Below are 16,538 nucleotides of genomic sequence, written 5' to 3'. Positions count from 1 at the left end.
TTCCTCCTCCCATTTGAGTATCAGTTCCTCCGTCTGGGACTCTTCCCCCATCATGATCACCTTGTAGATGTCTGAGACTATTCTGTCCTGGATTCCTAATGGCGGGAGGCGTGGGAAGGATGGGACCTGCCTGCGTACAAAGTCCCGCAACTGTAAGTAATTTCCCCTTACCAGCCCATATTTCTCCTCCAACGCCCTCAAGCTCACAAAGCTCCCCATCAGGAACATATTGCCCACCCTCCTCACCCCTGCCCGCCGCCATGTTCGAAACCCTCCATCCATGTTCCCGGGGGCGAATCGATGGTTATCACATATTGGAGCCCAGACCGACGCACCCACCTCCCCTACATGTTTCCTCCACAGGGCCGCCCTCACTACCGGGCTGGTGGAGTACCTGGTCGGCGAAAGCGGTAGGGGAGCCATGACCAGGGCTGCCAAGCTGGTGCCCCTGCATGAAGCCGCCTCCACCCACTCCCAAATAGACCCCCTACCCACCATCCATTTCCTTATCATGGCTATGTTAGCGCCCAGTAGTAGTTGATCAGATTCGGCAATGCCAGCCCTCCTTCGCGGCGGCTCCTTTCCAGCATCGCCTTCCTCACCCACGGGGATTTTCCCACCCAGACAAAGCTCATAATGATTTTGCTGGTCCTTTTGAAGAAGGACCGCAGGATAAAGATCGGGAGGCACTAAAAGATGAACAGGAATCTTGGGAGGATTGTCATCTTTACCGTCTGCACCCTCCCCGCAAGTGATAACGGGTGTGCATCCCATCTCTGAAACTCCCTCTTCATCTTTTCCACCACTTTAGTCAAATTTAACTGATGTAACCTGCCCCAGTCTTGTGCTATCTGTATCCCCAAGTATCGGAAACTTTCCCCAACCAGTCTAAATGGCTGCTCCTTCAGCCTATTCTCCTGGCCCCTTGCCTGCACTACAAACATCTCACTCTTGGTCATATTTAATTTGTACCCTGAGAACCGGCCAAACTTTCTCAGTGTTTCCAGTGTATTGTCCATCCCGGCCAGTGGGTCCGACACGTACAGGAGCAGGTCGTCCGCATAGAGCCCTTGTGCTCCAACCCCCCCCCCCCCCCCCCCCCCAGTCATACCGTTCCACCCTTTTGCAGCTCTCAGAGCAATCACCAACGGTTCTATGGCCAGCGCGAACAGCAACGGGGAGAGTGGGCATCCCTGTCTGGTCCCGCGATGTAGTCTGAAATAATCTGACGTCATCCTGTTCGTCCTTACGCTAGCTTTTGGGGCCTGGTACAATAGTCTGACCCAATTAACCAATCCCTCCCCGAACCCAAACCATCCGAGTACCTCCCACAAATAGTCCCACTCCACCCTGTTAAAGGCCTTCTCAGCGTCCATTGCCACCACTACCTCCACCTCTTGGCTCGTCGGGGGCATCATAATCACATTAAGCAATCTTCTCAAGTTGGCTGCAAGCTGTCTGCCTTTAACAAACCCTGTTTGGTCGTCCCCAATCACCTCCGGTACACAGTCCTCAATTCTAATCGCCAGGACCTTGGCCAGGAGCTTGGCGTCCACATTAATCAGGGAGATTGGCCTATATGACCCGCAGGATTCCGTGTCCTTGTCCCGCTTTAATATACATAAGAACATAAGAACTAGGAGCAGGAGCAGGCCATCTGGCCCCTCGAGCCTGCTCCGCCACTCAATGAGATCATAGCTGATCTTTTGTGGACTCAGCTCCACTTTCCGGCCCGAACACCCTAGCCCAAAAAACTATTTATCTTTATCTTGAAAACATTAAATGGAGGAGCCTCAACTGCTTCACTGGGCAAGGAATTCCATTTGGGTGACGAAGTTCCTCCTAAACACAGTCCTAAACCTACTTCCCCTTATTTTGAGGCTATGTCCCCTAGTTCTGCTTTCACCTGCCAGTGGAAACAACCTGCCCGCATCTATCCTATCTATTCCCTTCATAATTTTGTATGTTTCTATAAGATCCCCCCTCATCTTTCTAAATTCCAACGAGTACAGTCCCAGTCTACTCAACCTCTCCTCGTAATCCAACCCCTTCAGCTCTGGGATTAACCTAGTGAATCTCCTCTGAACACCCTCCAGTGCCAGTACGTCCTTTCTCAAGTAAGGAGACCAAAACTGAACACAATACTCCAGGTGTGGCCTCACTAACACCTTATACAATTGCAGCATAACCTCCCTAGTCTTAAACTCCATCCTTCTAGCAATGAAGGACAAAATTCCATTTGCCTTCTTAATCACCTGTTGCACCTGTAAACCAACGTTTTGCGACTCATGCACTAGCACACCCAGGTGTCTCTGCACAGCAGCATGTTTTAATATTTTATCATTTAAATAATAATCCCGTTTGCTGTTATTCCTACCAAAATGGATAACCTCACATTTGTCAACATTGTATTCCATCTGCCAGACCCTAGCCCATTCATTTAACCTATCCAAATCCCTCTGCAGACTTCCAGTATCCTCTGCACTTTTCGCTTTACCACTCATCTTAGTGTCGTCTGCAAACTTGGACACATTGATCTTGGTCCCCAACTCCAAATCATCTACGTAAATTGTGAACAATTGTGGGCCCAACACTGATCCCTGACGGACACCACTAGCTACTAATATCAGCGAGATGGTGGCCTGCGACATCGTCGGAGATGGGGTCCCTCTGTCCCTCGCCTCATTAAAAACCCTGGTCAGCACTGGCCCCACTATCTCCGATAACTTTTTGTAGAACTCTACTGGGTATCAATCCGGTCCCGGGGCTTTACCCGACTGCATGGCCTTTAGGCCCCCCAGTACCTCCTCTGCTCTAATCGGGGCCCCCAGCCAGTCCACAAGTCGCTTGCCCACTTTTGGGAAGGTTAGTCCGTCCAGGAACCGTTTCATCTCCTCCGGCGGTTCTGAAGTGTAGAGCTTACTATAAAAGTCCCGAAACACCTTATTCAGTCCTGGCGGGTCCTCCACTCTGCTCCCCTTCCTGTCCACCACCCTACTTATTTCCCTGGCTGCCTCCCTCCTCCTGAGTTGCTGCGCCAGCAATCTGCTAGCCTTCTCCCCATGCTCATACACCACTCCCCTTGCCTTCCTAAGTTGTTCCACGGCTCTACTCGTGGATAGCACTCCCAGTTCCGCCTGCAGTCTCCGTCTCTCCCTGAATAGGTCCTCTCCCAGGGACCCCGCATGCTCCTCGTCTATCCGGTGGATCTCCTTAACCAATCTATCCATTTCTGCTCTGTCCATCCTATCCCTGTGAGCCCGAATTGAGATCAGCTCCCCCCTCACTACTGCCTTCAGCGCTTCCCACAGAGTCACTGCTGAAACCTCCCCCGTATCGTTCACCTGCAGGTAATTTTGCATACACTTCCGCAGTCTCTCACATATCCCCTCCCCTGACAGCAATCCTACGTCTAACCTCCATTGCGGCCGTTGGTAATTCTCCCCGCCCTGCAGATCCACCCAATGTGGGGCATGGTCCGAAATAGTGATCGCCAAGTATTCCGTATTTTTAACCTCCCTTACACAGTCCCTGCTCATGATAAAGAAATGGATCCTGGAACACACTCCGTGGACATGTGAGTAAAACGAATATCCCCTTCCCGTCGGCCATCTGGCTCTCCATGGGTCTACTGCCCACATTTGCTCCATGAACCCTTTCAGCTCCCTTGCCATTGCTGGGAGCCTACCCGTTCTGGGACATGGTCGAGGACCGTATTGAAGTCCCCCCCATAATTAACTTGCGTGAGTCTAGGTCTGGGATTTTCCCCAGCACTCTTTTAATAAAGTCAGCGTTGTCCCAATTCGGAGCATATATATTCACCAGCACCACTCTCCTCCCCTCCAGCTTGCCCCTTACCATAAGGAATCTGCCCCCGCCATCTGCGACTACGCCCTCCGCCTCAAAATGAACCCGCTTATTGATCATAATTGCTACCCCCCTGTACTTAGGGTCCAAGCCCAAGTGGAAGACCTGGCTGATCCAGCTCTCCCACTTTCAATGTGTCTCCTGCAGCATAATTGCGTCCGCCTTTAGAGCCTGCAAATGCACGAACACACGTGCCCTTTTGACTGGCCCGTTTAGTCCTCTGACATTCCAGGTGATCAGCCTGTTTGGGAAGCACCCGCCCCGGCGTGCCGGTCAATCATAACCCTTCTTGGGCCCGCCCCCGGCCCATGTGCCGCGCCTCTCTTGGTTCGCCTCTTGGCAGTTTCCACCCCCGACCTCCTCTCCAATACCTACTTCAGACCCCTCCCAAGTCAGCAGAATAACTTCCCCCCCCCCCCCTTCCCCCCCTAACAACATCTCCCAATAACCCCACCCCTGCCATCTACTGGCTGTATACGCACCCCCCACCTGTCTCCCTTGACTAGCCAATCTGCTAGCCCGATGACTCATCCATCCGGCGGCCACTTGTCTCACTCCCATTGTTTCCCCGACCTCATATCCTCACTCATCAACACACCACCCCCCGATCTGACCTACTGGAGCAGTCACACTAAAATGGGAAAGATCCAACGAGATGGGGGACATCAAACAGCAAAGTGAAGCTGCTCCAGGTGTAATATAGTTCCAGCTGTGTAAACAGATAAGTGTTAACACACGTCCCTTTCTGAGCATTAATAAAGTAACAACGAGGTAACACAGTATCTGTCTAACACCCACCCAAAACAAACATAAAAACCCACAACCAAAAACTTTAATCCCCATTGCTTACCGGCCACCTTTATGTTACAGTAAAGGCTCCAACAAACAAAAAGAGCACGACAAAAGGTTAAAAAAAAGCGAGAGGGGGATCTCCACCCCCCCCCCCCCCCCCCCCCCCCCCCCCACTTGCCCCTTAGGCAAAAGCTGCCAAAAATACAGCACAAGGCACCTTTAAAGCAGTAAACAGTTGACCGTCAGTCCAGGCACAGTAGGCATCCCCCCAGACAATAACTCTCAGACTCTAGCTTGAGCCCGTGGGTCCTTTTTGCGGGACCAGCCCCTGATCCCTCGCGAAGTCCATCGCTTCTTCGGGATCGGAGAAGTAGTGGTGTTGGCCCTGATGCGTGACCCAAAGACGAGCCGGGAAGAGCAGACCAAACTTCAAGTGCTTTTTAAACAAAACCTCCTCAACTTGTTTAAAGGCTGCTTGACGCCTGGCCACCTCCTGGCTTAGGTCCTGATAGATGCGAAGAACACTGTTATTCCATGTGCTGCTCCTAGCGCTCTTTGCCCACTGCAACACCCGCTCCTTATCCGTGAACCTGTGGAACCTGATCACCATCGGACGGGGGGACCCCCCCGACACATCTGCCTCGCCTGTACTCTATGTGCCCCCTCCAGCTCCGGCGGTCGTGGAAAGGCGTTAGCCCCCATCAGCTGCAGCAGCAGGTCAGCCACAAACGCTGTGGCATCATCTCCCTCAGCCCCCTCCGGGAGGCCGATGATGCTCAGATTTTGTCTGCGGGCTCTATTTTCCTTTGTCCTTTTCTCTCCCGTTTTCATTGCTTCCTGCTCTGCAGCGGTTCCATGCAGTTCTGCCCGTTTATCAGCCCCTCCGTGGCCGTCTTTCCAGCGCTCAGCAGTCCCGAAAAAACCGGGGAACCAGGTCCACAACACCCGGCGGAATGAGAGCCACCCAATGCGCGGCTTACTCACTCATCGCCGCCACCGGAAGTCCCTGCCATGGTCTTCTTTATGAATTATTTGTCGTCACAGTTGGGAGTGTATACAGTTGGGAGTGTACCACTGGTGCCCCCTTCCAGGACACAGCTGACCATGACGTACCGTCCCCCTGGGTCCGTAACCGTCTTGGTTTCTGTAAACCTCGTCCTCTTGTTAATTAGTATTGCTACTCCCCTAGCCCTCGTCCTGTAACATGAATGATACGTGTGTCCCACCCGGCCCTTCCTTACCAGCAGTCGGTCCTTCTCCTCAGGTGCGTCTCTTGTAGGTAAATTATGTTGGCTTTTAGGCTTCTTAAGTGGGCGAAGACTCTGGATCTTTTCACTAGGCTGTTAAGTCCCCGTACGTTCCAGGTAACAATCCTGGTGGGGGGTTTCTGACCCCCCCCCAGTTCGGTGGGTTCACCTGTTGGGCGAGCCCCTGCACTCTGGGGTTTCCCTTTGTTCGGGGGCCATCCAAAATGGCCGCGGTCACCGCTCTCACCATGAGGTCGGGCCTCTGCGCTCCGGGGTCTCCCTTTGTCCACGGGACACCCAACATGGCCGCCAACTATGTGTACGCCATGTAGATGCGCCTTTGACTATAGACTCTGTCTATACCTCCCACTGCCGTGGGAAAGTGGACAGCATAATCAAAGACCCCGCATACGCGGGTTATTCTCTCTTCCAACCTCTTCCATCAGGCAGGAGACACAAGTGTCTGAGAACACACACTAACAGATTCAAAAACAGCTTCTTACCCACTGCTACCAGACTCCTGAATGACTCTCTTATAGACTGAACTGATCTCTTCACACATCTTCTCTACTGAGTAGTACTACACTGTGTATGCTTCACCCGATGCCTGTGTCTATGTAGTTACATTGTGTATTTACGTATGTCCTAAGTTTTTTCATGTATGGAACGATCTGTCTGGACTGTACGCAGAACAATACTTTTCACTGTACCTCGTACATGTGACAATAAATCAGGAACTGTTCGAGTGCCACTTCCTTAAGTACTCTGGGATTTATCAGCCTTCGATCCCATCAGTTTCCCCAACACCATTTCTCTACTAATGTTAATCTCTTCACTTCCTCCCTCTCACTGAACCCTGCGTTCCCTGTCATTTCTAGTATCTGATTTGTGTCCTCATTTGGGAAGACAGAATTAAAGTATGTGTTTAGTTGTTCAGCCATTTCTTTTTCCCCTGCCATAGATTCCCGTTTCTAACTGTAAAGGACCAACAGTTGTCTTCACCAATCTTCTCTCTTCACGTACTTATAGAAACTTTTACAGACAGTTTTTATGTTCCCTGCAACCTTACTCTCATACTCTATTTTCTCCACCTTAATCAATCTCTTGGTCTTTGTTTGCTGAATTCTAAACTGCTCACAATCCTCAAACCTGTTGTTTTTCTTGGCGAATTTGTATGCTTCCACCTTGGATCTAATACTATCTCTAATTTTCCTTGTAAGCCATGGATTGGCCACCTTTCCCGTTTCAGTCATATGTCAGACAGGAATAAACAATTGTTGCAGTTCCCTCTGCGCTCCTTGAATGTTTTCCAATGCCTTTCCACTGTCATCCCTTTAAGTAATGTTTCCCAATCTATCACAGCTAACTTGCGCTTCATGCCATCGTAGTTTCCTTTATTAAGATTCAGGACCTAATCTCAGAATCAACTACTTCATATTAGTTAATTCCATCTTATTATGGTCGCACATTCCCAAGGGGTTGGTTCCTCAACGTATTGGTCCAGAAAATCATCCCGTATACACTCCAGGAATTCCTCCTTTACGATATTGTGGCTAATTTGATTTGCCCAATCTATATACTGATTAAAATCACCCATATTTACAAGATGTTACTTTATTGCATGTGCCTCTAATTTTCTGTTTAATGCCATTCCCAACATTACCTCTGCAGTTTGGGGGTCTATTAATGACATCACTAATGGTTTTTGCCCCTTGATGTTTCTCAGCTCTACCCATAAAGATTCCATATTGTCGGAGCTAATATCCTTCCTCATTCTGACATTACTTCCCTCTTTAACTAGCACTGCAACTCCACAGCTTTTCTTTTTTGTCTGTCCTTCCTGAATACTGAATACTCCTGGGCATTCAGTTCCTATCCTGGTCACCCTGCAGCCATGTCTCCGTATTCCCGATTATTTCATACCCATTTTCATCCATTTGCGCGATGAGTTCATTTGCTTTATTGCGAATGCTCCGCACATTGAGGCACAAAGCCTTTAAGCTTGTCTTTTAACAGTACTTGTCTCGCTCCCAATATTTTCCATTGTGGCCTTGTTTGAATCTGGCCTTTGGTTTATCTGTCTATTATTCACTCTTCTTATTCCCCTTTCTGTCTTTCGTTTTTGTCTTTGTTTCCTCCTCCTCTTACTTCCTGCCTAGGATCCCATCCCCCTGCCATTCTAGTTTAAACCCTCCCTAACCACTCTAACAATACTCTCCCTCGGATATCAGTCCCAGTCCTGCCAGGTGTAACCCATCCAGTTTGTACTGGTCCCACCTCCTCCAGAACTGGTCCCAATGCCCCAGGAATCTGAAACCCTCCCTCTCACACCATCTCTTCAGCCACGTATTTATCCTATATATCCTGCTATTTCTACGCTGACTGGCAAGTGGCACTGCTGGTCACTACCTTTGAGGTCCAACTTCCCAACTTTCTTCCTAACTCCCTATATGTTGTGCTTTTATTTTTTTTAAATTTTTATTCTCCTCCTTTTTCACATTTTCATCAAATTTACACCCACCAATAAACAATCAACAATAACAAATACAATGACAATACTCTGACCAACAATCCCTTCCTCCCACCCACCCCTAAACAGCCCCCAACATTTTAAATACAAAACACCAAAGAAAAAGAATTAGGAATCCACCATCAACCCATACATAATCACCAATAACTCATACATTCCAAACCACGCCACACAATGTTCAAATTCATCCAATTCTTGAAAATGCATGATAAACAAAGGCCATGAGTTGTAGAACCCTTCCATCCTTCCCCTCAACTCGAATTTCACTTTCCCGAGTGTTAAGAACTCCAACAGATCTCCCCGCCACACTAGGCACAGGGCGGAGAAGCTGACCTCCACCTCAACAGGACCCGCCTTCGGGCTATCAGCGAGGCGAAGATTAAGACATCTGCCTCCGCACTTGCCTCCAACCCCCACAGATCCGACACCCCGAATATGAATTATAGGGACCTGGTTCGAGTCTCACGTGCACCACCTTCATGATTACCCTCAAGAACTCTCTCCAATACCCCTCCAGTTTTGGACAAGACCATAACATATGAACGTGATTTGCGGGCCCTCTCCCTCCCCCCACAGCGTTCACAAACATCCTTCACCCCCTCAAAGAGTTGGCTCATCCTCGTCCTTGTTAGGTATGCCCTATACACCACCTTCAACTGTATCAGCCCCAACCTCGCGCACGAAGTTGAGGTATTCACCCTCCGGAGCACCTCACACCACAGCCCCTCCTTCATACCTTCCCCCAACTCTTCCTTCCACTTCGCCTTAATCCCCTCCAGCGATACCTTATCTTCCCTCCAGCTATACCTTATCTTCCTATATTCTGCTTTTAGGACCTTATCCCTTTTTCTTAACTATGTTGTCGGTTTCAACGTGTACAACGAGCACTGGCTGTTCACCCTCCCTGCAGTCCTGCAACCGTCCTGACCCTAGCACCAGCGAGGTAACGTACAATCCTGGGGTCTCATTTGTGGCCACAGAAACACCTATATGTGTCCGTTACAATTGAATCCTCTCTAACTATTGCATTCCCACACTTTTTACTCCTCCCCACTGTAGCAGAACCAAATGTGGGGCAACAAATTTAGCTGTTGCTGCTTTCCCCTGAGATGTCATTCCCCTCAACAGTATCCAAAGCAGTATCTGTTTTGCAGGGGAATGGCCACAGGGGAGTCCTGCACAGTCTGCCTTGTGGTCACTCATTCCTTTCTTGCCTGCGAAGTCTGGACTTGCAGTGTGACCACCTCTCTATATGTGCTATCCATGACCTCTTTGCCTTGCAGATGCTCCAGTGTCCCCAGCCGCCGCTCGAACTCCGAAACCCGACTTCCAGGAGCTGTAGCTGGAGACACTTCCTGCACACATACTGGTCTCAGGCACTGGAAATGTTCTCAGTCTCCCACATGGGGTGAGAGGAACAAACCGAGGCTTTGAGCTCTCCTGCCATGACTTAACCCTTTAAATTAAACCCGTCAAAGATCCTTGATATTAGATTAAATCCAATTCTCTATGGCCCTTCTTTCCTTACAGTTTATAAACCACAAAAGTATTTTAACTATAAGTGAAAAACGTTGTAAAACTTACCGACCTTACCCACTGCTTACCAATCAGCTCTCTCCCTCATAGCCTCAGCTGCAGCAGGGCAAGAACATTTCTTGAAGATTTAAAAGTTACAAAGCAAGGAGATAAAGTAAAGTGCACCTCTTCCCGCTCTGCACCAAATTCCCACTCTGCTTCAAATTCCCAAGTTTAAAACTCACTCTGGCTGTGCATCACTCTGGATTTGGCCTCTCCTACTGCTCGTGCTGTGAGCGGGGATGCCGCCACGGGTGGTGATTATGAGGGGCAGGGGTTGTGATGTGGCAGTGCTGGAGTGGGAGCGGGGTCATAGGCGGAGAAGTGGGCCTGGTTTAGGGCAAAATTAAAGGGGACAGAATTGGAAGGGGAGGATGGCGAAAAGTAGAGGGGAATGGAGATGCAGGTCTCCGGTAAGGTTCATAACATGGAATGTACAGGGATTGAACGGGCCTGTGAAGAGGTCTCAGGGCTTCGTGCACTTGAGGAGCTTGAAGGCAGGGGTGGTCTTTCTGCCGGAACCACAACTCCAGGTGAAAGATGAGGTTAGATTGAGAAACGGATGGGTGGGTCAGATATTTAACTCGGGGACTTCCGGTGGCGGCGATGACGTAGGAAGCCGCACATTTGGGAGCTCTCGTTTCAAACGGACTTTTCGGCTCTTTTTAGAGCCCAAAACGGAAATTTTTCGACGTCTCCCGGTGGAAGAAGGTGTGCTGATCGACTTTCTCCGCAGTTCATGACTCGAACTCGGAGTGGAAAGGGGGAAAAAAACGGCAGCAGCTCTCCAGACAAAAAGGGGGAAGGAATCCAAGATGGCGGCCGGCCGAGCTCCAGAGGAGTGGAAGCAGTGGGCCCAGGAGCAACAAGCTGCTCTCCTGCGCTGTTTTGCAGATTTCAAGGCTGAGGTACTGAGCTCTCTGCAGGAAACAAACAAAAGGCTCTCGGAGATTCAGACGACCCAGGGTGCTGCCATCAAGGCGTTGCAGACGCAGGCCACTGAACGAGAGGAGGAGGCTGTGTCCTCGTGAGTAAGGTGGAGGGGCACGAGACACTCCACAAGAAGTGGCAGGACCGCTTCGAGGAACTTGATCATCGCATGAGGCGGAAAAATCTGCGGATCTTGGGCCTTGCGGAGGGACTGGAGGGGTCGGACCTGACAACCTACGTGGCTTCGATGCTGAACTCGCTAGTGGGGGCCGGGTCTTTCCATCTGCCCCTGGAGCTGGAGGGAGCCCACAGGGTACTGGCCAGGAGGCCTAAGGAGAATGAACCCCTGCGTGCGGTGCTGGTGAGGTTCCACCGGTTCAGTGATCGGGAGTGTGTGCTGCGCTGGGCCAAGAAGGTGAAGAGCAGCAACTGGGAGAATGGGGTAGTACGGATCTACCAGGATTGGAGTGCGGAGGTGGCTAAGCAGCGGTCCGGGTTTAATCGGATGAAAGAGGTGCTTTACAAGAAGAAGATAAAATTTGGAATGTTGCAGCCTGCGCGCCTGTGGGTAACTTATTTGGACCAGCATTATTATTTCGATTCCCCGGAGGAGGCGTGGGCCTTTGTGCGGACGGGGAAACTGGACTTGAACTAGGGGATGGTTGCAGGGTCGGTTGTAATACTTTATTGCTGGTTTCTGCTGTTGCTGGGTTCTCTTTTTCTGTACTTTTGCAATTTTGATATGGTTATTTATGGGGGTGTTGTTCTGTTTTTTTTGCTGTGGGGCATTGTTTGAGTTTTGTATCTTGCGGGAAGAGTTGGGGGGGTTTGTTGTATTCTATGTCGGGTTGGGGGTATGGAGTGGGGCTGGTATTTGGGAGCTGCGTCAGAAGGGTGTGGTGGGGCAGTGCAAAAGCGCAGGCTTTCCTCTGGTTTCCCGCGCTGCAGGGCTGGGGGGTGGAGACGATGACGGGGGGAGGCGGGGCCTTAACTGGTTCTTCCCCGCGCTGGAGCGGTGCCTGGAGGAGGGATAGGATGGGGGATGATCCCACTTTGGGAGGGGTCGGGTTCCGGGGTCAGCAGAAGTTAGCTGACCCCCGGAAGTACAATGGAGGACGGTTCGCAGCTAGGAGGGTTCCTAGCCTTGGGGGGGGGGGGTCACCTGGAATGCGAGAGGATTGAATGGGCCGGTGAAGTGGTCGAGGGTACTTGCTCATATGAGGGGGCTAAAGGCGGATGTGGCAATGCTTGAGGAGACCCACCTGAAGGTGGCGGACCAGGTCCGTCTGAGGAAGGGGTGGGTGGGGCAGGTTTTCCACTCTGGGTTGGATGTGAAGAACCGGGGAGTGGCGATTCTGGTGGGGAAAAATGTGTCGTTTGAGGCATCGAAGGTGGTGGCGGATAAGGGGGGTAGGTATGTTATGGTTAGGGGCAGGCTACAAGGACAGAAGGTGGTACTTGCTAGTGTGTATGCCCCAAATTGGGACGATGCGGGCTTTATGAGGCGTATGTTGGGACGGGTCCCGGATCTAGAGGCGGGAGGTCTGATCATGGGGGGGGGGGACGGACTTCAATACGGTGTTGGATCCTTCACTGGATCGGTCCAGCTCTAGGACGGGTAGGAGGCCGGTGGCGGCCAAGGTACTGAGAGGGTTTATGGACGAGATGGGTGGGGTGGATCCATGGAGGTTTGTGAGGCCGAGGGCACGGGAGTACTCTTTCTTCTCCCACGTACATAGGGTCTACTCGGATAGACTTCTTCGTGGTGAGTAGGGGACTGATTCCGAGAGTGGAGGAGGCCGAGTATTCGGCCATTGCAATCTCCGACCACGCTCCGCATTGGATAGAGTTGGAGATGGGGGAGGTGCAGGACCAGCGCCCGTTGTGGCGGTTGGATGTGGGGTTGTTGGAGGAGGAGGAGGTGTGTAGGAGGGTCCGGGCAAGTATTGAGGAGTACCTCGAGGTGAATGATACGGGGGAGGTTCAGGTGGGGGTGGTCTGGGAAGCCCTGAAGGCAGTGATTCGTGGGGAGCTGATATCCATCCAGGCACACAGGGAGAGGAGCGAGAGGGATAGACTGGTGGGAAAGATGCTGGAGGTAGACAGGAGGTACGCAGAGGCACCAGAGGAGGGACTGTTGGGGGAGAGGCGCAGCCTGAAGGCTAAATTTGATTTGCTGACCACTAGAAAGGCGGAGGCACAGTGGTGGAAGGCACAAGGGGCAGTGTACGAACATGGTGAAAAGGCGAGTAGGATGCTGGCTCATCAGCTCCGCAAGCGGGATGCGGCTAAGGAAATTGCTGGAGTGAGAGACAAGAGTGGGAATGTGGTGCGGAAGGGGGTAGAGGTGAATGAGGTCTTCAAGGACTTTTACGGGGAACTGTACCGGTCGGAGCCAACGGTGGAGAGGAGGGGAATGGAGAGGTTTCTCGACGGGCTATCTTTCCCGAAGGTGAAGGAGGAGCAGGTGGAGGGGTTGGGGGCGCCGATTGAGCTGGAGGAGCTAGTTAAGGGGACCGGGCAGATGCAGTCAGGGAAGGCGCCGGGGCCAGATGGGTTCCCGGTGGAATTTTATAAAAAGTTTGTGGACCTAGTGGGCCCCTTGCTGGTGCGGATACTTAATGAAGCGTGGGAAGGGGGGACTTTGCCTCCGATGATGTCGCGGGCGCTGATCTCGTTAATCTTAAAGAGGGACAAGGACCCCCAGCAGTGTGGTTCATACAGGCCCATATCTCTCCTCAACGTAGATGCCAAGGTGCTGGCAAAAATCCTGGCCACCAGGATAGAGGACTGTGTGCCAGGGGTTGTACACGAGGACCAGACAGGGTTTGTGAAGGGAAGGCAGCTGAACACGAATGTGCGGAGATTGTTGAGTGTCATCATGATGCCGGCAATTGAGGGGGAGGCAGAGATAGTGGTGGCGCTGGATGCGGAGAAGGTCTTCGATAGAGTGGAGTGGGGGTACCTATGGGAGGTGTTGGGGAGGTTTGGATTTGGTGAAGGGTTTATTAGATGGGTGAGGCTGCTATATGAGGCCCCGATGGCGTGCGTGGCCACGAATGGGAGGAGGTCGGAGTACTTCCGGCTTTACCGAGGGACCAGGCAGGGTTGCCCCCTGTCCCCCTTGTTGTTTGCATTGGCAATCGAGCCGCTGGCGATGGCGTTGAGGGATTCAGAGAGGTGGAGAGGTTTGGTGCGAGGTGGGGAGGAACATAGGGTGTCGTTGTATGCCGATGACCTGTTACTGTATGTGGCGGACCCGGTGGGAGGGATGCCGGGGGTGATGGAGCTGCTAGCTGAGTTTGGGACCTTTTCAGGTTATAAACTAAATTTAGGCAAGAGTGAGGTGTTTGTGGTGCACCCTGGAGACCAGGAGGAAGGAATTGGTAGGCTCTCGCTTAGGCGGGCAGGGGAGAGTTTTAGGTACCTGGGGGTGCAGGTGGCCAGGGACTGGGGGACTCTTCACAAACATAATTTCACCAGGCTTGTAGATCAGATGGAGGAGGAGTTCAAGAGGTGGGACATGCTGCCATTGTCGTTGGCGGGGAGGGTGCAGTCCGTCAAAATGACGGTGCTTCCGAGGTTCTTGTTCCTTTTTCAGTGCCTGCCCATCTTCATCCCCAGGGCCTTCTTTAGGAGAGTGACTTGCAGTATCTTAAGCTTTGTGTGGGCACATGGGACTCCGAGAGTGAAGAGGGTTTTCCTGGAGCGAGGGAGGGATAGAGGCGGGCTGGCGCTGACCAACCTTTTGGGGTACTATTGGGCGGCCAATGTGTCAATGGTGCGTAAATGGGTGATGGAGGGGGGAGGGGCGGCGTGGAAAAGAATGGAGGTGGTGTCATGTAGAGGTACGAGCCTGGGTGCCATGGTAACGGCGCCGTTGCCGCTCTCCCCGAAGAGGTATACCACGAGCCCGGTGGTGGTGGCGACCCTAAGAATCTGGGGACAGTGGAGACGGCATAGGGGGGAAACAGGGGGCTCGATGGAGGTTCCATTGGGTGGCAATCATCGGTTCATCCCAGGGAACAAGGATGGGGGATTTAGGGGGTGGCAAAGGGTGGGCATCAGTAAATTGAGGGACCTGTTTATTGGCGGGAGGTTTGCGGGCCTGGGGGACCTGGAAGATAAATTTGGGCTTCCCCAAGGGAACATGTTCAGATACTTGCAGGTAAAGGCGTTTGCTAGGCGACAGGTAGAGGGATTCCCTTTGCTGTCCTCGCGGGGGACGATGGACAGAGTGCTTTCGGGGGTGTGGGTCGGAGAGGGGAAGGTGTCTGACATCTATAAAGTAATGCAGGAGGTGGAGGAGTCGTCAGCGGAGGAGCTGAAGGCTAAATGGGAGGGGGAACTTGGGGAGCAGATAGAGGACGGGACTTGGGCGGATGCCTTGGAGAGAGTCAACTCTTCCTCTTCATGTGCGAGGCTTAGTATCATCCAATTTAAGGTGCTGCACCGGGCCCACATGTCCGGGACTAGGATGAGTAGGTTCTTTAGGGGTGAGGACAGGTGCACCAGATGTTCGGGGAGTCCAGCGAACCACGCCCATATGTTCTGGGCTTGCCCAGCACTGGAAGAATTCTGGAAGGGGGTGGCGGGGACTGTGTCGAGGGTGGTTGGATCCAGGGTCAAACCAGGGTGGGGACTCGCGATTTTCAGAGTTGCGGTGGAGCCGGGAGTGCAGGAGGTGAAAGAGGCCGGTGTCCTGGTCTTTGCGTCGCTAGTAGCCCGGCGGAGGATCTTGCTGCAGTGGAAGGATGCAAGGCCCCAAAGTGTGGAGACCTGGGTCAATGACATGGCAGGATTTATAAAGTTGGAAAGGGTCAAATTTGCCCTGAGAGGATCAGTACAAGGGTTCTATAAACGGTGGCAGCCTTTTCTGGACTTCCTGGCTCAAAGATAGGTATCTTGGTCAATAGCAGCAGCAACTCGGGGGAGATACTGGGGGTGTTTGGGACATTATCGAAGATTGTGGAGGTAGAGGCTGGGCCGGACCCTACGGTGGTGATTTTTAGGATGTTGGTGATGACGGAACTGATGGAGGGGAGGAAGGCTCTCTAGTTGCCCAGCAGAGGTTTCTGCTGGAATTGTGATTGACAATGTCATCGGGGGTGGCGGCCTGGCTGGAGGACTTGTACGACTTTCTTGGACTAGAAAAAATTAAGTTTGAATTGAGGGGATCAGCAGAGGACTTTGAGACATGGTGGGGACTGTTCAGGACCATGTTTGAGGAATAGTTCCGTCACAGATGGCGGAGGGGGTGTGTGAATAATAATAATCACTTATTGTCACAGTAGGCTTCCGGCGCCTGTTTGGGGGGGGAGGGAAGCCGGTACGGGAATTGAACCCGCGCTGCTGGTCTTGTTCTGCATTACAAACCAGCTGTTTAGCCCACTGTGCTAAACCAGCCCCTGGCTTCAAGGAGAAAAACTTGCACAAACTGTGAACTGTGAGGTGTGGAGAATGTTCTTTGATTTATTTATGTTTTTGTACCTTTGAATATGTTTGGAATTAAATACATTGTAAACAAAAAATGATTTTCTCAGTGTGTTATTAAGACTTCAATAGTAATAGATTCCAGCATTTTCCTGATGACTGAT

General features: G+C 51.7%; 1 protein-coding gene across 8 annotated transcripts in view; it reads right to left on the bottom strand.

Moving 5' to 3' along the window:
* Window positions 1-16,538, bottom strand: part of LOC119956134 (neutral alpha-glucosidase C-like) — a 232,267-nt gene that overhangs the window by 205,805 nt on the left and 9,924 nt on the right. The window contains exon 1 of one of the 8 annotated variants that reach the window (XM_038783091.1): window positions 10,021-10,083. The exons of the other annotated variants lie outside the window; for them this stretch is intronic. The gene's annotated coding sequence lies outside the window, so the exon portion shown is untranslated. Of the gene's footprint in view, window positions 1-10,020; window positions 10,084-16,538 lie in introns of those variants that run through there. 8 annotated transcript variants of the gene reach the window in all.

The sequence above is a fragment of the Scyliorhinus canicula genome, chromosome 2 (assembly GCF_902713615.1).
Source record: "Scyliorhinus canicula chromosome 2, sScyCan1.1, whole genome shotgun sequence".
Lineage (NCBI taxonomy): Eukaryota > Metazoa > Chordata > Chondrichthyes > Carcharhiniformes > Scyliorhinidae > Scyliorhinus > Scyliorhinus canicula.
The sequence above is the reverse complement of the archived record's forward strand: the minus strand, read 5'-3'. Positions and strand labels throughout refer to the sequence as shown.